Here is a 21,712-nt window from a genome sequence, read left to right as displayed (position 1 = left end):
CTCTTCCTTAACTGTAGGAAACACATCCAGTGACTGAATTCATTCCTTACATAGAGATAATGAGAGGACGTGTGTATTTAGTCATGTCTATTACCTGGTGATGTGAGGAGCCGGTGATCCTCCATCATGATGTCCTTATATCCATCTACCTGATCATCCTGTGGGACATAGTGATGTTCTTCTGAATTATCCTGTGGAAGAAGAGGACTGGGACATCTCTCGGGTGTTGTTTTCTCTTCCTTAACTGTAGGTGTTGCAGAATCAGGATTAGATCGGATGGTCAGCCATGTTGTCTTAGGTATACATCTTGGGGCACATTTATTAAGACCTGTGTTTTAGGCACAGGTCTTAAAGCCCTAAGATGGCGGTGGTTCCGCCAAAGTTATTAAGAGGCGCAGGCCTCTCCATAACTTCAGGGCTTCCAGCACCAGTTCTATATGCAAGACAGCTTCCAAGTTATCTTAAATTTAGACCCTTTTCTACACCTGAAACATTTGTAGAAAATGGTAAATGAGACAGGCCTGCCGGCCCGTTCCCTTCCCTGCCCACTGCACAACGACAATTGTAGACCTGCCGCCCCCCATTGCACCGACATCTGCACCTGAAATACGTCTAATTTAGGTTTATTTCAGAATAGTAAAGGACCCCCTTGTGTTTACACCTGAAATAGGAGCTTAGCTAAAGAGTTAATCACCATTTTGAAGTGAATACTGAGTACTTTTAGTACTAACTACTTTAGTTGAGATAATATAGGCTTTTAAGTAATCGATTAAAGATGTTATGATGGAATGGTGACCTTTAGAAAGTAGATAATATTTGCACTAGAAGTGAAAGCCTTGGCCAAGATAAATGTACAGTACAGACCAAAGGTTTGGACACACCTTCTCATTCAAAGAGTTTTCTTTATTTTCATGACTATGAAGGCATCAAAACTATGAATTAACACATGTGGAATTATATACATAACAAACAAGTGTGAAACAACTGAAAATATGTCATATTCTAGGTTCTTCAAAGTAGCCACCTTTTGCTTGGATTACTGCTTTGCACACTCTTGGCATTCTCTTGATGAGCTTCAAGAGGTAGTCCCCTGAAATGGTCTTCCAACAGTCTTGAAGGAGTTCCCAGAGATGCTTAGCACTTGTTGGCCCTTATGTCTTCACTCTGCGGTCCAGCTCACCCCAAACCATCTCGATTGGGTTCAGGTCCAGTGACTGTGAAGGCCAGGTCATCTGGCGCAGCACCCCATCACTCTCCTTCATGGTCAAATAGCCCTTACTTTCAAAGTTTTCCCAATTTTTCGGCTGACTGACTGACCTTCATTTCTTAAAGTAATGATGGCCACGTTTTTCTTTACTTAGCTGCTTTTTTCTTGCCATAATACAAATTCTAACAGTCTATTCAGTAGGACTATCAGCTGTGTATCCACCTGACTTCTCCTCAACGCAACTGATGGTCCCAACCCCATTTATAAGGCAAGAAATCCCACTTATTAAACCTGACAGGGCACACCTGTGAAGTGAAAACCATTTCAGGGGACTACCTCTTGAAGCTCATCAAGAGAATGCCAAGAGTGTGCAAAGCAGTAATCCAAGCAAAAGGTGGCTACTTTGAGGAACCTAGAATATGACATATTTTCAGTTGTTTCACACTTGTTTGTTATGTATATAATTCCACATGTGTTAATTCATAGTTTTGATGCCTTCAGTGTGAATCTACAATTTTCATAGTCATGAAAATAAAGAAAACTCTTTGAATGAGAAGGTGTGTCCAAACTTTTGGTCTGTACTGTATATGTCTATTAAAACTAACCATTTGCATGTTTATGATCAGGATCGATCCTTGGTGTTGGACCGGTGATAAATGAAAGAGCCTATCTTGGCTTTATGGACCATGGGGCCCCAGGAACTAATTATTTATGAAACAAGAGATCGTGATAAGGATCTTTTATCCAATTAGAAGTTGTTATCGGTGTAACTTGTGTAGATCTATGGTTACGTATGATAATGATGGAATCTGTGTGTAAAACACTGAAGTCTACGTACAGCGACACACTGCGGAAAACTGGAATTAAAATATTAATTACTCCTTTGTTCTCTGAGGTATAAAGGACGGTGTCCAGGACTTATAACAGAGCGCTGCCTTTTACTGTAATTTACTTCCATTTACCTCTCGTGCCATAATCTGCCTACATTTTACATTGACTTCAATGATGTCTTGCTGCTCTTCAGATTTCTATCAGAGATTTTAAGCCGAAACCAGGTGAGACTCTAAACACAGAACAGGTACAGATTTTCCCCTATACCTTATGTCTGTGGAGGCTCAAATCCTGGTTCTGGCTCACAATCACTGATGGAAATCACTGACAAAACATTGATGTGTGAATGAGGCTTAAATGAAAGAATCTTCTGGAGAAGAAGTTGCTTCAAGAAGTTTTGTGTTGTTGTGGCCAATTTCCAACTGTAGGAAACACATCCAGTGACTGAATTCATCCCTTACATACAGATAATGAGAGGACGTGTGTATTTAGTCATGTCTATTACCTGGTGATGTGAGGGTCTGGTGATCCTCCATCATGACGTCCTTGTACAGATCTTTGTGTCCTTCTAAATACTCCCACTCCTCCATGGAGAAATAGACGGTGACATCCTGACACCTTATAGGAACCTGACAACACAATGATACAGTCATCACCCAGATCCCTTCATAGCGTTCCTGTATAATGTCCCAGCATTCCCAGCAGTGTCACCTCTCCAGTCAGCAGCTCAATCATCTTGTTGGTGAGTTCTAGGATCTTCTCTCTATTGATTACCTCATGTATCAGGGGGTGAGGTGGAGGCTCCATAATTGGGCTCAGGGTTCTTCCCCATTCGTCAGACACAGAGGTCTGACAGCGCTCACTAGAGGTCTTCTTCACTACTGTGTAGTCCTGGTTATGGAGAGACACAGTAATAAATATCACTCCATACATCTCCAGAGTCACTCACCTCTCCAGTCATGTCCATCTGTTAGTAACATAGATAAGATGATGTAATGTGACATCATCAGAATCTCTCACCTCTCCAGTAAGCCGGAAGAGGATCTCTAGGGTGAGATTTATTATCCTCTCCACCATCTTGTCCCTGTCCATCCTTGTCGGGTCAATCAGGAGAAGGATCTTATATAGAAGATATCCACTGAGCAGATCCTATATTGTAGGAACCTGAATGGAGAGAAGATGAGACGATGCAAAATCCTACAAAATCCCATGTAAAATACAATAACTGGAGATAAGTGGAGACATCGGAGGAGATAATAAAGTGTAGATGTTGTGTTCTCTCTTTTTATATGGATCGAAACATGTGTGAGGTCAAGGCAGTTTCATGATATGTCATAAAATCCAATATATAGAAAATACAAAATATACAGTAAGTTGATCAACAAGTCCTAAAACTGGGAATAAAAAAAAATTATAGAATAAAATAGACAAATGTAGTGTAAAAGGGCTAATGTGATCTTCATTCCGGGGTGTTAGTTCACTCTGCATGTCTGTCTGCATTTTATTCTATGTTTTTTTTTATTCTCAGTTTTATGACTTTTTTATCAATTATGTTTAGTATTTTCTATATATTGGATTTTATAATCTACATGATTTGTATGTTTAATTTGTTGGTATATAGAACAACTGAAAAAAACGCAGGGTGTGCATTGTGAATGACTAGAATACTACAAAAACATCCTGACACGGTCCGGCCCAGGTTCTGATATCAGCACAGCTCCGGATAAGGAGCGATTGGTCCCTCATTTTTATACTATTGCAACCACCGAGGAACAAAACGTACAGTTTCGAAATTCATCTGGTGTAACTGCGGTATTAATCCATCGAGAGCAATTGCGGCACCAACCTATTGAGAGGAATAAAGGTATCCTTCATACCATTCTGGACACTGAAACAGCAGAAGTCGGCGTTCCCTCTTGCTTAGGTGCTGCAGCCTCTTGTGTGTATATGTAATGACAGATCATGTGACACTTAGATTGCACACAGGTGACATCATGTCACTACATATGTGACTTCTGAAGGCAATTGGTTGCACCAGAGCTTTTTATGGGCTTCCTAACCAAGGGGGTGAATACATACGCACATGACAATTTTCTGTTTTCTATTTCTAAACAATAGTTTTCTTTATATATTTTTCTCCTTTCACTTCACCAACTTAGACTATTGTGTTCTGATCCATCACATAAAAGTCAGATTAACTAAACATTCAACTGTAATGTAACAAAATAGGAAAAAAGTCAAGGGGATGAATACTTATACAAGGCACTGTATATTATACACGGATATAAAAGGCTTCTCACACACAGCAGCGCCAACCCCAAGATGAAGGCAGCAGCTGAAACGCGCATCGGGGAGAACACATCCCCTACAGATGTCTGTCATATCGGTTGGCGATTTTACTATTGTTTATTTCAGTCACTTTACTTGTGAATTTCCTTTCGCCGTTCTATGATTTCTGTCTCCTCAGCGCCTCACACTGGAGACCTGCGCACTTCTTCTCCGTTATTAGTAATTCTCTATTTATTAATATCTTTTTGGTGCCCGTTATATCATATTTATCATCTACGAGCAGAATTACCAGCTTCACACCGCCCCCCCCCCCCAAAAAAAAAAGAAAACTGTCATTCACAGCGCCCCTGGGGTACCTCAGGGGTCAGTATTGGGCCCTATTCTCCAATATATTTATTAATGATCTTGTAGAAGGCTTGCATAGTAAAATATCAATTTTTGCAGATGACACTAAACTGTGTAAAGTAATTTACACTGATGAGGACAGTATACTACTACAGAGGGATCTGCATAGACTGGAGGCTTGGGCAGATAAGTGGCAGATGAGGTTTAACACTGACAAATGTAAAGTTATGCACATGGGAAGGAATAATGCAAGTCACCAGTACATACTAAATGGTAAAACACTCGGTAACACTGACATGGAAAAGGATCTAGGAATTTTAATAAACAGCAAACTAAGCTGCAAAAACCAGTGTCAGGCAGCTGCTGCCAAGGCCAATAAGATAATGGGTTGCATCAAAAGGGGCATAGATGCTCGTAAAGAGTACATAGTCTGGCCACTTTACAAGCCACTAATCAGACCACACATGGAGTACTGTGTACAGTTCTGGGCTCCTGTAAACAAGGCAGACATAGCAGAGCTGGAGAGGGTCCAGAGGAGGGCAACTAAAGTAATAACTGGAATGGAGCAACTACAGTACCCTGAAAGATTATCAACATTAGGGTTATTCACTTTAGAAAAAAGACGACTGAGGGGAGATCTAATTACTATGTATAAATATATCAGGGGGCAGTACAGAGATCTATCCCATCATCTATTTATCCCCAGGACTGTGACTGTGACGAGGGGACATCCTCTGCGTCTGGAGGAAAGAAGGTTCGTACACAAACATAGAAAAGGATTCTTTACGGTAAGAGCCAGGGCCGGCGCCACCAGTAAGGCGACTTAAGCAGTCGCCTAGGGCGCCATTTAGCAGGGGGCGCCCGTTGCAGTGTAAAAAATCGGTAGTTAGTCTTACCGGTAACGTTCTTTCCAGGAGTCCAACATGACAGCACATGGGAGGATGCCCAATCCAATCTCTGTAGGGACAGGAAGCAAACAGGTTAAAAGCCCCCCCCCCCTTCCCTCCGATCTCCAGTGTCTTCTAAATACTACACCGGATGGATGCAACACAATTTTATTACTAATATGATAAGCAATGTTAACATCACACTGAATCACATATTAGGGAGGGAATTAGGAGTGCTGTCATGTTGGACTCCTGGAAAGAACGTTACCGGTAAGACTAACTACCGATTTCCAGGACGTCCCCCATGACAGCACATGGGAGAGTTACCAACTTAGCCATCAGGGAGGGACCACAGCCTGTAGAACCTTACGCCCAAAGGAAAGCTGACGATTGGACGGCAGGTTCAACCTGTAATGTTTACAAAAGGTGTTATAACTTGTCCAGGTGGCTGCCTGACAAATCTGATCTATAGAGGCGTTCGCCTTCTCCGCCCAGGAAGCTGCGACTGCCCTAGTAGAATGTGCCCTGATAGAGATAGGACAGGGACTATCTTGAAGACGATATGCTTCCACAATTGTTGACTTGATCCACTGCGTCAGAGTCCTCTTAGTCACTTTCTTCCCTCTTCCTGCTTTACCAAATTGTACAAAGAGGTTTGAGTCCTTCCTATCAGGTTCTGTTCGGCGAAGGTATTCAAGGACTGCCCGACGGACGTCCAGGCAATGGAATTTCTCCTCTTCCGGATCACTAGGAGAGGCGTAAAAAGAAGGCAAGAATATTTCTTGTTCCCTATGGAAAGTAGAGACGACCTTAGGGAGGAACCCCGGGTCTAGCTGAAGAATTATTCGATCCGGGCAGACTCTTAAGAAAGGTTCCTTTATGGATAAGGCCTGAAGTTCACCAATTCTGCGTGCTGAAGTGATGGCAACCAAGAAGGCCGTCTTCCAGGAGAGTAATTTTAACGGAATGGTGTCCAAGGGTTCAAAAGGCACCTTACAGAGGGTATCTAGAACTATAGATAAGTCCCAAGGAGGAACAGACTGTCTCAGAGTGGGTTTTAGTCTGGATATAGCCTTTACGAACCTTTTTATCCAACGATGCTCTGCCAGCGGGTAGTCCAGGAAGGATGACAAGGCTGATATCTGCACCTTGATCGTGCTAGGGCGTAGCCCTAGGTCAAAGCCCCTCTGTAGGAAGTCAAGAATCTGCGCGATGGAAGGAGTTGATCTGGACGGATGTGTATCAGCCAGCCAGGAATTAAATCTGCTCCAGATCTTCCTATAAATAGCATTTGTCACTGGTTTCCTACTTTTTTGTAATGTGGAGATTACAGCATGTGACAAGCCCTGCCTGCTCAGCATTCTCCTTTCAGGATCCAGGCTTTCAGATTCAATTTCTCCAGATTCGGATGGAGAAGGGACCCCTGAGTGAGAAGGTCTGGTCTCAGAGGGAGTGATATTGGTTCTTCTACCCTTAGCCTGTCTAACAGGGGATACCAGCTCCTCTTCGGCCAGGCTGGACCTATGAAAATGAACTTCCCCGAGCTCTCGCTGATCTTCCTCAAGGTGGCCGGGATAAGCGGGATTGGTGGGAAGGCATATGCTAAATCCATGTCCCATGGTTTTGACATGGCATCTATCCCCCGAGGATCTCCGCTGGGATCTAGGGAAAAGAACTGAGACGCCTGGGTGTTTTCTTTGGAGGCCAGAAGGTCCACCTGGGGGTACCCCCATTTCCTGCAGATCTGATGAAAGACTTGCCTGTTCAGCATCCATTCTCCCGGATGGAATCTTCTTCTGCTCAGGTAGTCTGCTGTAAAGTTGTCCTTCCCTCTGATGTGGAGGGCTGAGATAGATAGGATATTTCCCTGTGCCCAGAGAAAGATCTTTTCTGCGACCTCCTGAAGACCTGGGTTCTGAGTTCCCCCTTGATGCCTTATATAGCAGACTGTAGTTATATTGTCTGATAGAACTTGAACGTGATTCCCTCTTAAGAGAAGTTCTGCTGCTTGGAGAGACTTTAGTACCGCCATTAATTCCCTTACGTTTGAGGAACGCTGACTCTCTGCCAGGGACCATGAACCCTGAAGGAAATGATCTTCTATGTGTGAACCCCAACCGGACATGCTGGCATTGGTTACCACCGTCAAACAAGGTCTTCTCAACCAGTGAACCCCTCTCTGCAGGTTGGCGGGAGTTATCCACCAGTTCAAGGACTCTTTTATGGACATTGGAATCCTGATTTTCTTGTCTAGAGACCTTTGGTCCCTGTCCCACTTGGTGAGAACTAGACCCTGTAGTGGCCTCGAGTGGATCTGGGACCACTGGACCATCTGTATACAGGATGTCATCAAGCCTAGCATCCGCATAGCCTCTCTGATGGAGCAGAGGTTTCTTCTTTGGAAGGAGGATACTTCTACTATAAATGCGTCGCGTTTTGATTCTGGAAGAAAGGACATCTGTCTCTGGGAGTCCAGAAGGGTGCCTAGAAAGATCTTCCTTTCGCTCATGCAGAGATCTGATTTCTCTAGGTTGATTATCCAACCTAAATCTTGTAGAACCCGTAACGTCGTCTGCAGATGGTTCCGCAGAAGGACCTCTGAGGATGCTGTCAGGAGGAAGTCGTCTAAGTACGGGACTATTGTTATACCCTGTTGTCTCAGGAAAGCCATTATCTCTACTATTGGTTTCGTAAAGATGCGTGGAGCACTAGAAAATCCCGAACGGAAGACATTGGAACTGGAAGTGATGAACTATGCCGTCTAACGTCACCGCGAACCTGAGGAACTGATGATGGCTTGGATGTATGGGGACATGATAGTAGGCATCTTTGAGATCGATGGTGCACATCAATGCCCCTGCTGGAATCAGTGGAACCGTAGAACGTATTGACTCCATCTTGAACCTGAAATATTGAATCCATCTGTTCAGGAACTTCAGGTTTATGATAGTTCTTAGTGAACCGTCTGTTTTTTTACCCAGAACAGTTTGGAGTAGTGGCCTCTGCCCTGTTGGGGTCTTGGAACAGGAACTATTGCTTCCATTGCGCAAAGTTTCTCCAAGTCCTGAACCATCTGGTTCTTTAGTGACAGAGACTGGGGAGTGGTAACACAGAATCTCTGAGGGGGAGGATGACAGAACTCTATTTTGTACCCCTCTCGTACAGTCTGAAGTACCCAGGGGTTCTGAGTTATTAGAGACCATTGATGACTGAAGAATCGAAGTCTCCCCCCCACTGGTCTGGCGTCATTTACTCTGATAAGAGGAGGTGTTAGGTTTGAGAAGGAACCCCCTCCCCTTTCCACCTTTGGGGTAGCTCCACCTGCCCGACTTGCCTTTCCCTCTACCTGAAAAATTCTGTGTCTGTCCCTGGCCTGAATCTTTCCGAAAGGACTGAGTCTTCTTAGGTCTCTCCTCCGGAAAGCCTTTCTTCTTGTCCGCGGCACTCTCAAGGATTGTATCTAGGACTGGGCCAAACACATGTGAACCTGAGAAAGGGATCGAACAGAGCTTATTCTTTGAAGCTACATCCCCTGACCAACTTCTTAGCCAAAGGGCCCTTCTAGCGGTATTCGCCAGGGTGCTGTTTCTAGCTGAAATTCTGATGGATTCGGCCGAAGCGTCTGCCAGATAGGCCGTAGCCATCCTAAGAAGGGGAATGGATTCTAAGATGTCCTCCCTTGGGGTTTTTAGTCTAAGGTGGTTCTCTAGCTGATTTAGCCATAACCCCATAGACCTGGCTACCGAGGTGGCAGTAATATTGACATTAATAAGAGCAGACGAACACTCCCAGGCCTTCTTAAGTAGACCCTCCGTCTTCCTATCCATAGGGTCCTTTAAATTTGAGGAATCCTCAAAGGGGATGGAGGTCTTTTTTGTGACCTTAGCCACCTGAATGTCTATCTTGGGAACTTCATCCCATAGTTTAGTGTCCTCAGGATTAAAAATCAGCCGATTTTTGAATTCCCTAGGCATAACTAATTTCTTTTCGGCCTCCCTCCATTCCTCCAGAATTATCTCCTTCAGATGGGAATTTACTGGGAAAAGGCGAGTCTTTTTTGCCCCTAACCCCCCAAACATCTCGCCCTGAACGGATATGGGGGGGCTAGCTTCCTCTACTTGCATGGTATCTCTAACCGCATGGAGGAGGGCGTCTAGGTCTTCAGTAGAAAACAAAAATCTTTTAGGGTGGTCAGAAGAACCAGCAGCAGAGATGGTGTCTTCCTCAATCTCTCCGTCCGAGACTTCCTGATTATCAGAATCAGAGTCCTCCTGAGTCCTCCTCCTTTTTGGGGGAGGGGAGTCAGGTTGAGAAGGAGGTGGCGGAGGGTTTAGAGAAGAAACCGTAGCCTGTACTTCTTCACGAACGATATTCCTAAGTTCTGTGAGAAAGGACGGCTGCTCTTCCTTCATTAACCTGGCAATGCACTTGGCACATAACTGCTTCTTGTAAGATATATGCATCTTCTCCCCGCAAGTCGCACACTTTCTCGGTCTCCTTTTGGGATCTTGGAGAGCCGACTGCCCTGAACTTTTTTTATCCTAGGAAAAAATGCGAGAAAAACGCGCTCAATGACTGGGGAGAGTACACCAAGGTATACTGGACTAAGGACACTTACATGGGCTGCAGCAGAGGGGTCAGACCCAATCTCGGATTTGGCTGACGCTTGGGGCTCCATAGTAGCTAAGCAAACACACAGCTCAAAACTTCCCCACTGGGGCTTACCTCCACCTCTGCTGCCGCGCTGCTCCGATCTTATAAGGGGGGCTCAACCCCCCAGGGGGAGGGAGTCAACCCCTGAGCGCAAGACCGGGCTTCCGGGTCTCCAGCGCTTGTGCTGAGCGCCGCTATCTTGTTTCCGGCTGACCCGGAAGTGACGTCCTAGCCGCGTCACGAGATGTGCGACGCCGCCGTCAGGAGCGCGCTGCTGAGCCCAGAGCTCCCGGAGGAGAAGCGGCATCAGCGTCCCGCCTGCCGCCGTTCAAGGCAGGCCGGGACAAGCTAGAGAACCCCCGAGGGGGGAGCTAGCGGGGCCGTACGGGACGCCGCCCGACCTGGCCTGAGAGGGGAGTGCAGGACCCCCGACCCGACCTGGCCCCCGGTGCCTAGGTAAGCACCCCGACTCCTAAGAGAAATCCTGCTTCACTTGCCCATCCCTGTAGGGACAGGAAGACACTGGAGATCGGAGGGAAGGGGGGGGCTTTTAACCTGTTTGCTTCCTGTCCCTACAGAGATTGGATTGGACATCTTCCCATGTGCTGTCATGGGGGACGTCCTGGAAATAAAAAATAAAAAAATAAGTTGGTTATATAAGTTCGGCCGGCGCCGCCCCTCATGCTGCGCCTCCTGAGCGGCTGAGCGCTTGCCGCTCTAAAGAATCTCCGGTCGCCGGCTCAGTGCTGCGCAGCCTGCTGTCATTCTGTGTCTGCTCTGTGCTGTCCGTGGCCGAGCTTTGTTCGGTCTGCGGTACAGGAGCTTTTGTTTCCTGTACCCGGCCGGACTGACAGGAAGTGCTCACTTAGTGTGCACTTCCTTTCAGTCCGGCCGGGTACAGGAAACAAATGCTCCTGTACCGCAGACCAAACAGAGCTCGGCCACACTACACTAGAGGGGGGGGGGGGGGGGGGCTGCAATGAGAGTGACAAGGAAGGGGGGGGGGGGCTGCAATGAGAGTGACAAGGAAGGGGGGGTTGCTGCAATGAGAGTGACAAGGAAGGGGGGTGGCTGCAATGAGAGTGACAAGGAAGGGGGGGCTGCAATGAGAGTGGCAAGGGTGGGGGGGGCTGGCTTGAGAGTGACAAGGGAGGGAGGGGGGGGGGGGGAGAAGAGAGTGACAAGGGAGTCCCCAGAGCCAGACCAAGAGCCAGACTGCAGCCAGAGACCAGATCATCTTATTGTCCTGGTGGTAAGTAGACAATGCAATATGTTTATTATGTAATTGTTTAGTTATTAATACTACATTGGAGACTAATGTACCTCACATTTAGGGTCCATTCACACATCCGTGTGTGTTTTGCGGATCCACAAAACACGGACAGCAGCAATGTGCGTTCCGCATTTTGCGGGCACTCAGAGAATATGCCTATTCTTGTCCGCTATTGCGGACAAGAATAGGACATGTTCTATTTTCTTCAGGATCAGAATTGCGGATCCCATAGAAATGTATGGGTCCGCAATTCCGTTCCGCAAAAAGAGACAGCTACAAGAAGCTGGATTAACCCTAAGGGAAACAGCAGTTCTTTTAATTTAAAAGCTTAGAAAGGGGTGGAACATATGTGATGTCATGATATGGGCAGATCATCTGATAAGGGGGGGGGGGGCGGCAATTTTTAACTTGCCTAGGGCGGCAAAAATCCTTGCACTGGCCCTGGTAAGAGCAGTGAGACTATGGAACTCTCTGCCTGAGGAGGTGGTGATGGTGAGTACAATAAAGGAGTTCAAGAGGGGCCTGGATGTATTTCTGGAGTATAATAATATTACAGGCTATAGCTACTAGAGAGGGGTCGTTGATCCAGGGAGTTATTCTGATTGCCTAATTGGAGACGGGAAGGAATTTTTTATTCCCCTAAAGTGGGGAAAATTGGATTCTACCTCATAGTTATTTTTTTTGCCTTCCTCTGGATCAACTTGCAGGATAACAGGCCGAACTGGATGGACAAATGTCTTTTTTCGGCCTTATGTACTATGCTATGTACTATGTTAAAACACCCACAGCTCCTCCATAACAGTGTCATCCGCAGCACCCCCCAGTGTCTTCCACAGCGCCCCCATAACAGTGACATCCGCAGCGCCCCCATAACAGTGACATCCGCAGCGCCCCCATAACAGTGACATCCGCAGCGCCCCCATAACAGTGACATCCGCAGCGCCCCCATAACAGTGACATCCGCAGCGCCCCCATAACAGTGACATCCGCAGCGCCCCCATAACAGTGACATCCGCAGCGCCCCCATAACAGTGACATCCACAGCGCCCCCATAACAGTGACATCCACAGCGCCCCCATAACAGTGACATCCACAGCGCCCCCATAACAGTGACATCCACAGCGCCCCCATAACAGTGATATCCACGGTGTTAAATGAATTCGGCCACTGATCTCACACTGCCAACACACAGAGGGGGATGTCCCACATCATATACATTTTAGTTCAGCCCGGCCCAAATTCATTTAACCCTTTAAAAACACCAGTTACATATTGAAATCAGTGTCCGTCTGTCCACTTTGCTGCCAGTTCTTGTGCCCAGAACCTGTTTGGACTGAACTCCCCAGCATATGGTGCGGGCACCACACTCTGTATGTCACCAGTGTGAGATCAGTGCCCGAATTCATTTCAGTCTTTAAATCACACTTTTCTGCCCATTTTGTGTCTTTTTATGTTTTGGTTGTTCCAATCCCCTGCTCTAGTCCCTGTCTCTGAGATCTCCTGGATATGTCTTCTATATAACGCCCCCTGCTCCAGTCCACGTCTCTGAGATCTCCTGGATATATCTTCTATATAACGCCCACTGCTCCAGTCCACGTCTCTGAGATCTCCTGGATATGTCTTCTATATAACGCTTCCTGCTCCAGTCCACGTCTCTGAGATCTCCTGGATATGTCTTCTATATAACGCCCCCTCCTCCAGTCCGCGTCTCTGAGATCTCCTGGATATGTTTTCTATATAACACCCCCTGCTCCAGTCCATGTCTCTGAGATCTCCTGGATATGTCTTCTATATAACACCCCCTGCTCCAGTCCATGTCTCTGAGATCTCCTGGATATGTCTTCTATATAACGCCCCCTGTTCCAGTCCACTTCTCTGAGATCTCCTGGATATGTCTTCCATATAGCGCCCCCTGTTCCAGTCCACGTCTCCGAGATCTCCTGGATATGTTTTCTATGTAATGTCCCGCTCCAGTCCACGTCTCTGACATCTCCTGGATATGTCTTCTGAATAAACCCCCTTTTTCCATTCGACGTCTCTCAGATCTCCTGGATATGTCTTCTATATAACGTCCCCAGTTCCAGTCCACGTCTCTGAGATCTCCTGGATATGTCTTCTTTATAACGCCCCCTGCTCCAGTCCACGTCTCTGAGATCTCCTGGATATGTCTTCTATATAACGCCCCTTGCTCCAGTCCACGTCTCTGAGATCTCCTGGATATGTCTTCTATATAACGCCCCTTGCTCCAGTCCACGTCTCTGAGATCTCCTGGATATGTCTTCTATAGAAGCTTGGGTGTTAACCTCATTTATGTTCTCGGGAACCTGTTGATTACCAGCAGACAGAGCTACGGATCCTTCTGGCTGTGGAGTCTTAAATTAGTAGTCCGGGTTCAGAGCCGAACCCGGACATATCTTAATTTTCACCCAGGCAGCCCCTCTGCTCTCTGCTAAATTGCACAGGGCAAAGGCATTTTGTGGAGTTCCGGTGACTAACTGGGCTCTCCATAGGGCTGCCAGGTTAAGGCTTCCACCCAGCAGCAAGCCCGGTGACGTCACCAGCACTGATGGGCGGGCTTTAGCATTGCCCTAGCCTGTAAGCCCGCCCATCAGAGCCGGTGACATTATCAAACACACTGCTGGGTGGAAGCCTCCACCTGGCAGTGTGTTATTGTAAATAAAAGAGCCCGTGCCCTGCGCGATCCTGCACAGGGCAAGGGAGGGCATTGGAGGATGAACTGCTCCGATGCTAACATCAGGAGGGCTGCCTGGGTGAAAATGCAGATATGTCCGGGTTCAGCTCTGAACCCGGACAACCCCTTTAGCTAGACAGGGATCTCAAGTCTCCCGCTATTAGATAGCGGCTCCCTGACACCCACATGTGAAACAATATAGCAGAGCAGAGAGATAAGAGAAGTGACAGGACAGAGTTTAAATTACAGGTTGAATTAACCCTTTAGGGTCAAATTGGCTCCTCAAGGAGATATATATGTTAAAGGCATCCCTTCTTCTGTCTCATTCAGTAGCTATAGAACTATTGAGAGAGATGTATTTTTTTTAAATACATTTACACATTTAACCCTCCATTTTAATTATATTATTTACCCCAGTGTTAAATTCACCCCCCCTGGATGCTTGTTTTTTTTCTACAGTGGGGTAGATAATTACACACAGGGTTTTAAAGAATAAACTTCCTGACTTAGTCCAAGAGCCGACTCAGCGAGTCAACAAGTGAATGGAAGCATCCGCGCATGCGCATTGCGCAACCTAAGCTTCAGTTCACTTGTTTCTTGTCAGCTCAGCGAATGAACCGATTCATGTGAAAGATCCGAACTTCCCATCTCTAGTTTACTCGCAGTAAACCTTTCCGGCAACCTGTAGCAGTGTCCCCTTCTCGGCGCGTGCGCACAGTGCAAGAAGAAGCCGATGCCAGCAGTCCGCAACGACGCATCAGGCTGAGCCTGTGTGGGATCTCAAAGCGGGAGGAGGGAGAGGCGGCACTGAGGAGTAGAAGGCGGCGCTGGGCACGAACGGCGATGCGTGCGGCCGGGCACCATGCATCCACAGACCTCCCCTGCTTGGGCACCTTAATTCAATGATTGACAGGTTATTAAAACCTGTTTATCCGCAGAATAAAGCCACAAATAGCTTTTATAAGGCCACCTTAGAAATCAGAATGCTACCCTGGACATGAGCAGATGTTTAGCTCACAGGGCTTCTAGGTGGTGACAGAATCCCTTTAATCATATACAGTCGTGGCCAAAAGTTTTGAGAATGACACAAATATTAGTTTTCACAAAGTTTGCTGCTAAACTGCTTTTAGATCTTTGTTTCAGTTGTTTCTGTGATGTAGTGAAATATAATTACACGCACTTCATACGTTTCAAAGGCTTTTATCGACAATTACATGACATTTATGCAAAGAGTCAGTTTTTGCAGTGTTGGCCCTTCTTTTTCAGGACCTCTGCAATTCGACTGGGCATGCTCTCAATCAACTTCTGGGCCAATTCCTGACTGATAGCAACCCATTCTTTCATAATCACTTCTTGGAGTTTGTCAGAATTAGTGGGTTTTTGTTTGTCCACCCGCCTCTTGAGGATTGACCACAAGTTCTCAATGGGATTAAGATCTGGGGAGTTTCCAGGCCATGGACCTAAAATGTCAACGTTTTGGTCCCCGAGCCACTTAGTTATCACTTTTGCCTTATGGCACGGTGCTCCATCGTGCTGGAAAATGCATTGTTCTTCACCAAACTGTTGTTGGATTGTTGGAAGAAGTTGCTGTTGGAGGGTGTTTTGGTACCATTCTTTATTCATGGCTGTGTTTTTGGGCAAAATTGTGAGTGAGCCCACTCCCTTGGATGAGAAGCAACCCCACACATGAATGGTCTCAGGATGCTTTATTGTTGGCATGACACAGGACTGATGGTAGCGCTCACCTTTTCTTCTCTGGACAAGCCTTTTCCAGATGCCCCAAACAATCGGAAAGAGACTTCATCGGAGAATATGACTTTGCCCCAGTCCTCAGCAGTCCATTCACCCTACTTTCTGCAGAAGATCAATCTGTCCCTGATGTTTTTTTTGGAGAGAAGTGGCTTCTTTGCTGCCCTTCTTGACACCAGGCCATCTTCCAAAAGTCTTCCCCTCACTGTGCGTGCAGATGCGCTCACACCTGCCTGCTGCCATTCCTGAGCAAGCTCTGCACTGGTGGCACTCCGATCCCGCAGCTGAATCCTCTTTAGGAGACAATCCTGGCGCTTGCTAGACTTTCTTGGACGCCCTGAAGCCTTCTTAACAAGAATTGAACCTCTTTCCTTGAAGTTCTTTATGATCCTATAAATTGTTGATTGAGGTGCGATCTTAGTAGCCACAATATCCTTGCCTGTGAAGCCATTTTTATGCAACACAATGATGGCTGCACGCGTTTCTTTGCAGGTCACCATGGTTAACAATGGAAGAACAATGATTTCAAGCATCACCCTCCTTTTAACATGTCAAGTCTGCCATTTTAACCCAATCAGCCTGACATAATGATCTCCAGCCTTGTGCTCGTCAACATTCTCACCTGAGTTAACAAGACGATTACTGAAATGATCTCAGCAGGTCCTTTAATGACAGCAATGAAATGCAGTGGAAAGGTTTTTTTTGGGATTAAGTTAATTTTCATGGCAAAGAAGGACTATGCAATTCATATGATCACTCTTCATAACATTCTGGAGTATATGCAAATTACTATTATAAAAACTTAAGCAGCAACTTTTCCAATTTCCAATATTTATGTAATTCTCAAAACTTTTGGCCACGACTGTACATAAATATGATAATTTGGGGCAGGGTAATGAGCCCAGTCCTCCACACCATAGAGCAAAGTGTGCAGATACTGCATATGTTTGGAAAATGTAATAAAAAGTTTGTGAAAGAAAACCTCCCTGAAATGAGTTTTTGCAGGTTGGGATGTCTGACTAGAGATGAGCGAATTTAAGGTTATCAAATTCGTTCACTCTTTGTTTACTGGTAAAAGGTGAAGTGCATTATGGATTCTGTTACCATGGAGATAACGCAATTCTATGACGGAATGCCTTTAGAGGTTTTCCAGTATTCATTCCGTCATAATAGAAGTCTATGGGCTGTATAACTGCAAAAAGTCATTCCGTCATAGAATTGTGTTATCTCCGTGGTAACAGAATCCATAACGCACTTCACCTTTTACCAGTAAACAAAGCGCAAATGAATTAAAAAATATGAAATTCACTCATCTCTAGTCTCAATATGTGTGGATGTGATGAGTGTTCCACTTACCTGGGGGCAGGCGTGTCCTCCTCTGACAACCCTTCACTATGGAGCCTCCTGGGCTGTCATTTCTACCACCATGCAGTAGTCGGGCTCCAGGCTGTGCTGCAGGAGAAGGTACAGGACCTGTGATGACGTCATAACCATGTGATCAGGTGTGGGAGGAGTCAGGCTGTGCTGCATAAGGTACAGGACCTGTGATGATATCATGACCATGTGATCAGGTGTGGGCGGAGTCAGGCTGTACTGCAGGAAAAAGGTACAGGACCTGTGATGATGTCATGACCATGTGATCGGGTGTGGGAGGAGTCAGGCTGTGCTGCAGAAGGTACAGGACCTGTGATGATGTCATGATCATGTGTGGGCGGAGTCAGGCTGCGCTGCAGAAGGTACAGGACCTGTGATGATGTCATAACCATGTGACCGTGTGTGGGAAGAGTCAGGTTATGCTGCAGGAGAAAGTACAGGACCTGTGATGATGTCATCACCATGTGATCAGGTGTGGGCGGAGTCAGGCTGTGCTGCAGGAGAAGGTACAGGACCTGTGGTGATGTCATGACCATGTGATCAGGTGTGGGAGGAGTCATGGAGATCACATGACCAGGTTTATCTGCTCTGTGTTTGAGACTCTGCTGTGCTGTGTGGAATCCCAGTCTGTATGTAGCAGAGCTGTAAGCCTGTAATGTTTGTATAGATGAGCTGTATCCGTGTAATGTCTGTGTAGTTGAGCTGTATGTGCATACAACCAAGCTGTTTATGTGTAATATGCCTCTAAAGAGTTCTATCAGTGTGTGCAGCAGAGCTGTGTATGTGTAATGTTCAGTTACTACAGCTGAGTCTTTGTCATGTCCATGTAGCAGAGCTGTGTATGTGTAATGTTCAGTTACTACAGCGGAGTCTTTGTCATGTCCATGTAGCAGAGCTGTGTATGTGTAATGTTCAGTTACTACAGCGGAGTCTTTGTCATGTCCATGTAGCAGAGCCGGCAATGTTGCTCCTGCACCTGGAGGCTCCGTTCTCTCACCTGTTGACATACCCTGCTAAAGATGATTGACAGGGCCAGGCATCGTTGGTCTCCTCCAGCCCTGTAAATCCCATACCTGCGGCGTCCCGTTTAGTATTGGGCATAGGCGCAGTGAGTGAAGGACGCTCTTCTGCTGCCGGCTTCCTCACTGCACCTGCGCCGAATACGTCACCGTGCTCCCCGGAAGTGAAGACTGCCGGCAGCAGGCAAGCGTCCTTCACTCACTGCCGAATACTAAACAGGACAGCACAAGCGCGGGATTTACAGGGCTGGAGGAGACCAACGATGCCTGGCCCTGTCAATCATCTTTAGCAGGGCGTGTCAAGAGGGGAGAGAACGGAGCCTCCAGGTGCAGGAGCAACGCCCCCCCCCCCGCACCTAGAGGCTCGTTTGCATATTATAAAAGTACTTATTTCTCAATAACGGCGCCACGCAGGGAGATGTCACTAATACAGTTATGTCCAGCTGACAGCACATCGCCCATGTCACCCAGCTTCATACCCATCTGTTTTATGGCAGAAGCCCTTTATTATCACACCGTGCCAGTATATGTGTTCTGCTATTTCATTTTCCAAAGCTTCCAATAATTGTCCCTTATCGGAGGCAGAAGATGATTAAACACACGGGGCCAGACTTATCATGACTCTGACCGCACACTCCACTTTCACATATGGCTAAAGTCAATTTTAGCCAAGTCAGATTTACGATCGGCCCTTTAAGACTGTAATAAATGTGGTTTGACGGTAGCAGTTTATCCGTCAGTAAGCAGCTTTACAAAAGTCGCACATCTTTACGAAAAAGTCGCATGTTCTTTTAAAAAGTCGCATAAGATAACCATGGTCAACCAATATTAACCGGACAGAATAAATATCGAATAAATTGAAAAAACGGACCCCCAAGGAGTCATAATAATCACCAAAAAATAAAACTGACTTTCGTATATATGAAAATCCAAAAGACTTTATTGTAAATACATATAAACAATACATACATGTATAATAAAAGAGGCAGCACAAGGCGGGACACACAGATGAGGAGCAGGACCCAAGGAGAGGCCGGGAGATCAGTGCACAGAATAACAGGGAAAAGAATACTAGCTGAAAGAGCATACCTCAGAACCTCATAGCAGCAACGCCCCAAACAAAGTGCAAAGGAGGCGATTGTGGAGACTGAGGTTGAAATGAAAAGGACAAAATATAAACATACCCTGAATGGTGCAAAGATCTCTCGGCCGACTCCTGACCCAACGCCGTTTCGCCAGTAAACCTGGCTTCTTCCGGGGATATGCTGGAGAAGCCTTCCTGCGGACTATGGACCCAGGACTATGGAGACCCCCTCAGACCTTTTGGGGTTACAAGGAACTATGAACCCTGCTTTATGTGTGGAGTTTATAAGCCACATATTTCCTATTGCCCACTAAACATGCAGGGTGTGAATTCAGCAACACAAAAAGGGTTAACTCTGCACTGAGACTCCCACTGATTGTGTTAGTGATGGGATTAAGATAGCTGACTCTAGGAGTAGCCGACTCCGGTGTAGATGAGTAGATCACCCTATGATACACTCAGGAGATAATCCCATCACATGTGTCTCCTCTCTCCCTATTCATTCATTAAGACACTGGGGGGGGGGGGGGTCTGTTTGCATGCTGTTCATGTTTGATTGATTTATGTTGTTAGACTTCTTGGACTGTATATATACTGAGATGCTCTTCAATTAGGTCAGTTCCTGTTTTACCCTCAACATAGAGCCTCGTCTCATGTGTGGGGGGAACAGCTATATTTACTCTGGGGATTACTATCGGTATTATACTCCCCTGGGATTACAGCACGCTTCTACCCACTGGAAGCTGGATCCTGATCTTGGGCCCAGGGTGGGTGGAGGACAGCGAGACCCCAGCCAAGCTGTAATGCTGAAAGTGGGGACTACAGTGCTGATGGTATCCGGCGGAGTGCTCGGAAGTACTCGGTGAGCACTAGGAAGCATCCATTGGCGGAGGCACCCAGTCGGGGTGCCAAGCGGTCTGTCACAGCCCCTATATAATGTCCCCCAGCAGATGCCCCCATAATGTATGCCAGTATATAATGCCAATATATAGGGCCCCCAGTAGATGCCCCCAACCGCTGCCCTCTCAAACAGCTGATCGGTGGGGGTCCTGATTGTGGGGCACCCACCGATCAGATGCTGATGATCTATTCAGAGGACAGATCATCAGTAAAAAAAAAATGCAGAACCCCTTTAAGTGAAATATACAGTGTCCCCCAAAGACTCAGCTGTAGTAACAACATTACACATACACAGCTCTGCTACATGGACATGACAAAAACTCTGCTGTAGTAACTGAACATTACACATACACAGCTCTGCTACATGGACACGACAAAGACTCCGCTGTAGTAACTGAACATTACACATACACAGCTCTGCTACATGGACATGACAAAGACTCAGCTGTAGTAACTGAACATTACACATACACAGCTCTGCTGCACACACCCATACAACTCTAGGAAAAGGCATAGGGTTGCCACCCGTACGGGAATGACCCGGACAGTTCGGGTTTGCAATCCTGTGACTGGGTACAAGCCTTTCTCAGACCCGGGCACAGGATCAGCTGTGAATGATGGCGGCGGCAGGGCCATTGTAGAAGCTCTCATCTCCATAGTCATCTGTATCGCCGTCCTCAGGACAGCGATACAGATGGCTGTGCTGCGGCAGGGGAGGGAGAGGCTTCTCCCTCCCCTGTTCTTCTGATAGGCTGCAGGCACAAGGCTTGCAGCCTATCAGAGGCCGGTGCAGGCGGCGCGATGACGTCATCACGCCGTCTGAGTCGTACAGCACGGTACACAGGCCGGGAAGAGGCCTGCATCGCATCGTTGGAGGTAAGTAAAAGTTTTTTTGTTTTTTTTTTTAGAGAAGAGAGGCACCTGAAATTGGCACATATGGGGGAAGGGGTGGAAAGAGGCACCTTATACTGGCACATATTGGGGAGGAGGGGAAATGAGGCACTTGAAACTGGCACATATGGGGGAAGGGGGGGAGAGGCACCTTATACTGGCACATATTGGGGGGGAGAGAAATGAGGCACTTGATACTGGCACATATAGGGAAAGGGGTGGAAAGAGGCACCTTATACTGGCACATATTGGGGAGGAGGGGAAATGAGGCACTTGAAACTGGCACATATGGGGGAAAGGGGGGAGAGGCACCTTATACTGGCACATATTGGGGGGGGAATGAGGCACTTGATACTGGCACATATTGGGGGGAAGGGAGGGAAAGAGGCACTTTATACTGGCACATATTGGGGGGGGGAATGAGGCACTTGATACTGGCACATATAGGGGAAGGGGTGGAAAGAGGCACCTTATACTGGCACATATTGGGGGGAGAAAAGAGGCACTTCTTACTGACA

General features: G+C 46.7%; 1 pseudogene; it reads right to left on the bottom strand.

The window, feature by feature from the left end:
• The window catches only part of LOC121005741, a 414,302-nt pseudogene extending 413,784 nt beyond the window's left edge, over positions 1 to 518 (bottom strand).
• Between the last annotated feature and the right edge of the window lie 21,194 nt (positions 519 to 21,712).

This window comes from Bufo bufo, chromosome 6, assembly GCF_905171765.1.
Source record: "Bufo bufo chromosome 6, aBufBuf1.1, whole genome shotgun sequence".
Classification (NCBI taxonomy): domain Eukaryota; kingdom Metazoa; phylum Chordata; class Amphibia; order Anura; family Bufonidae; genus Bufo; species Bufo bufo.
The sequence above is the reverse complement of the archived record's forward strand: the minus strand, read 5'-3'. Positions and strand labels throughout refer to the sequence as shown.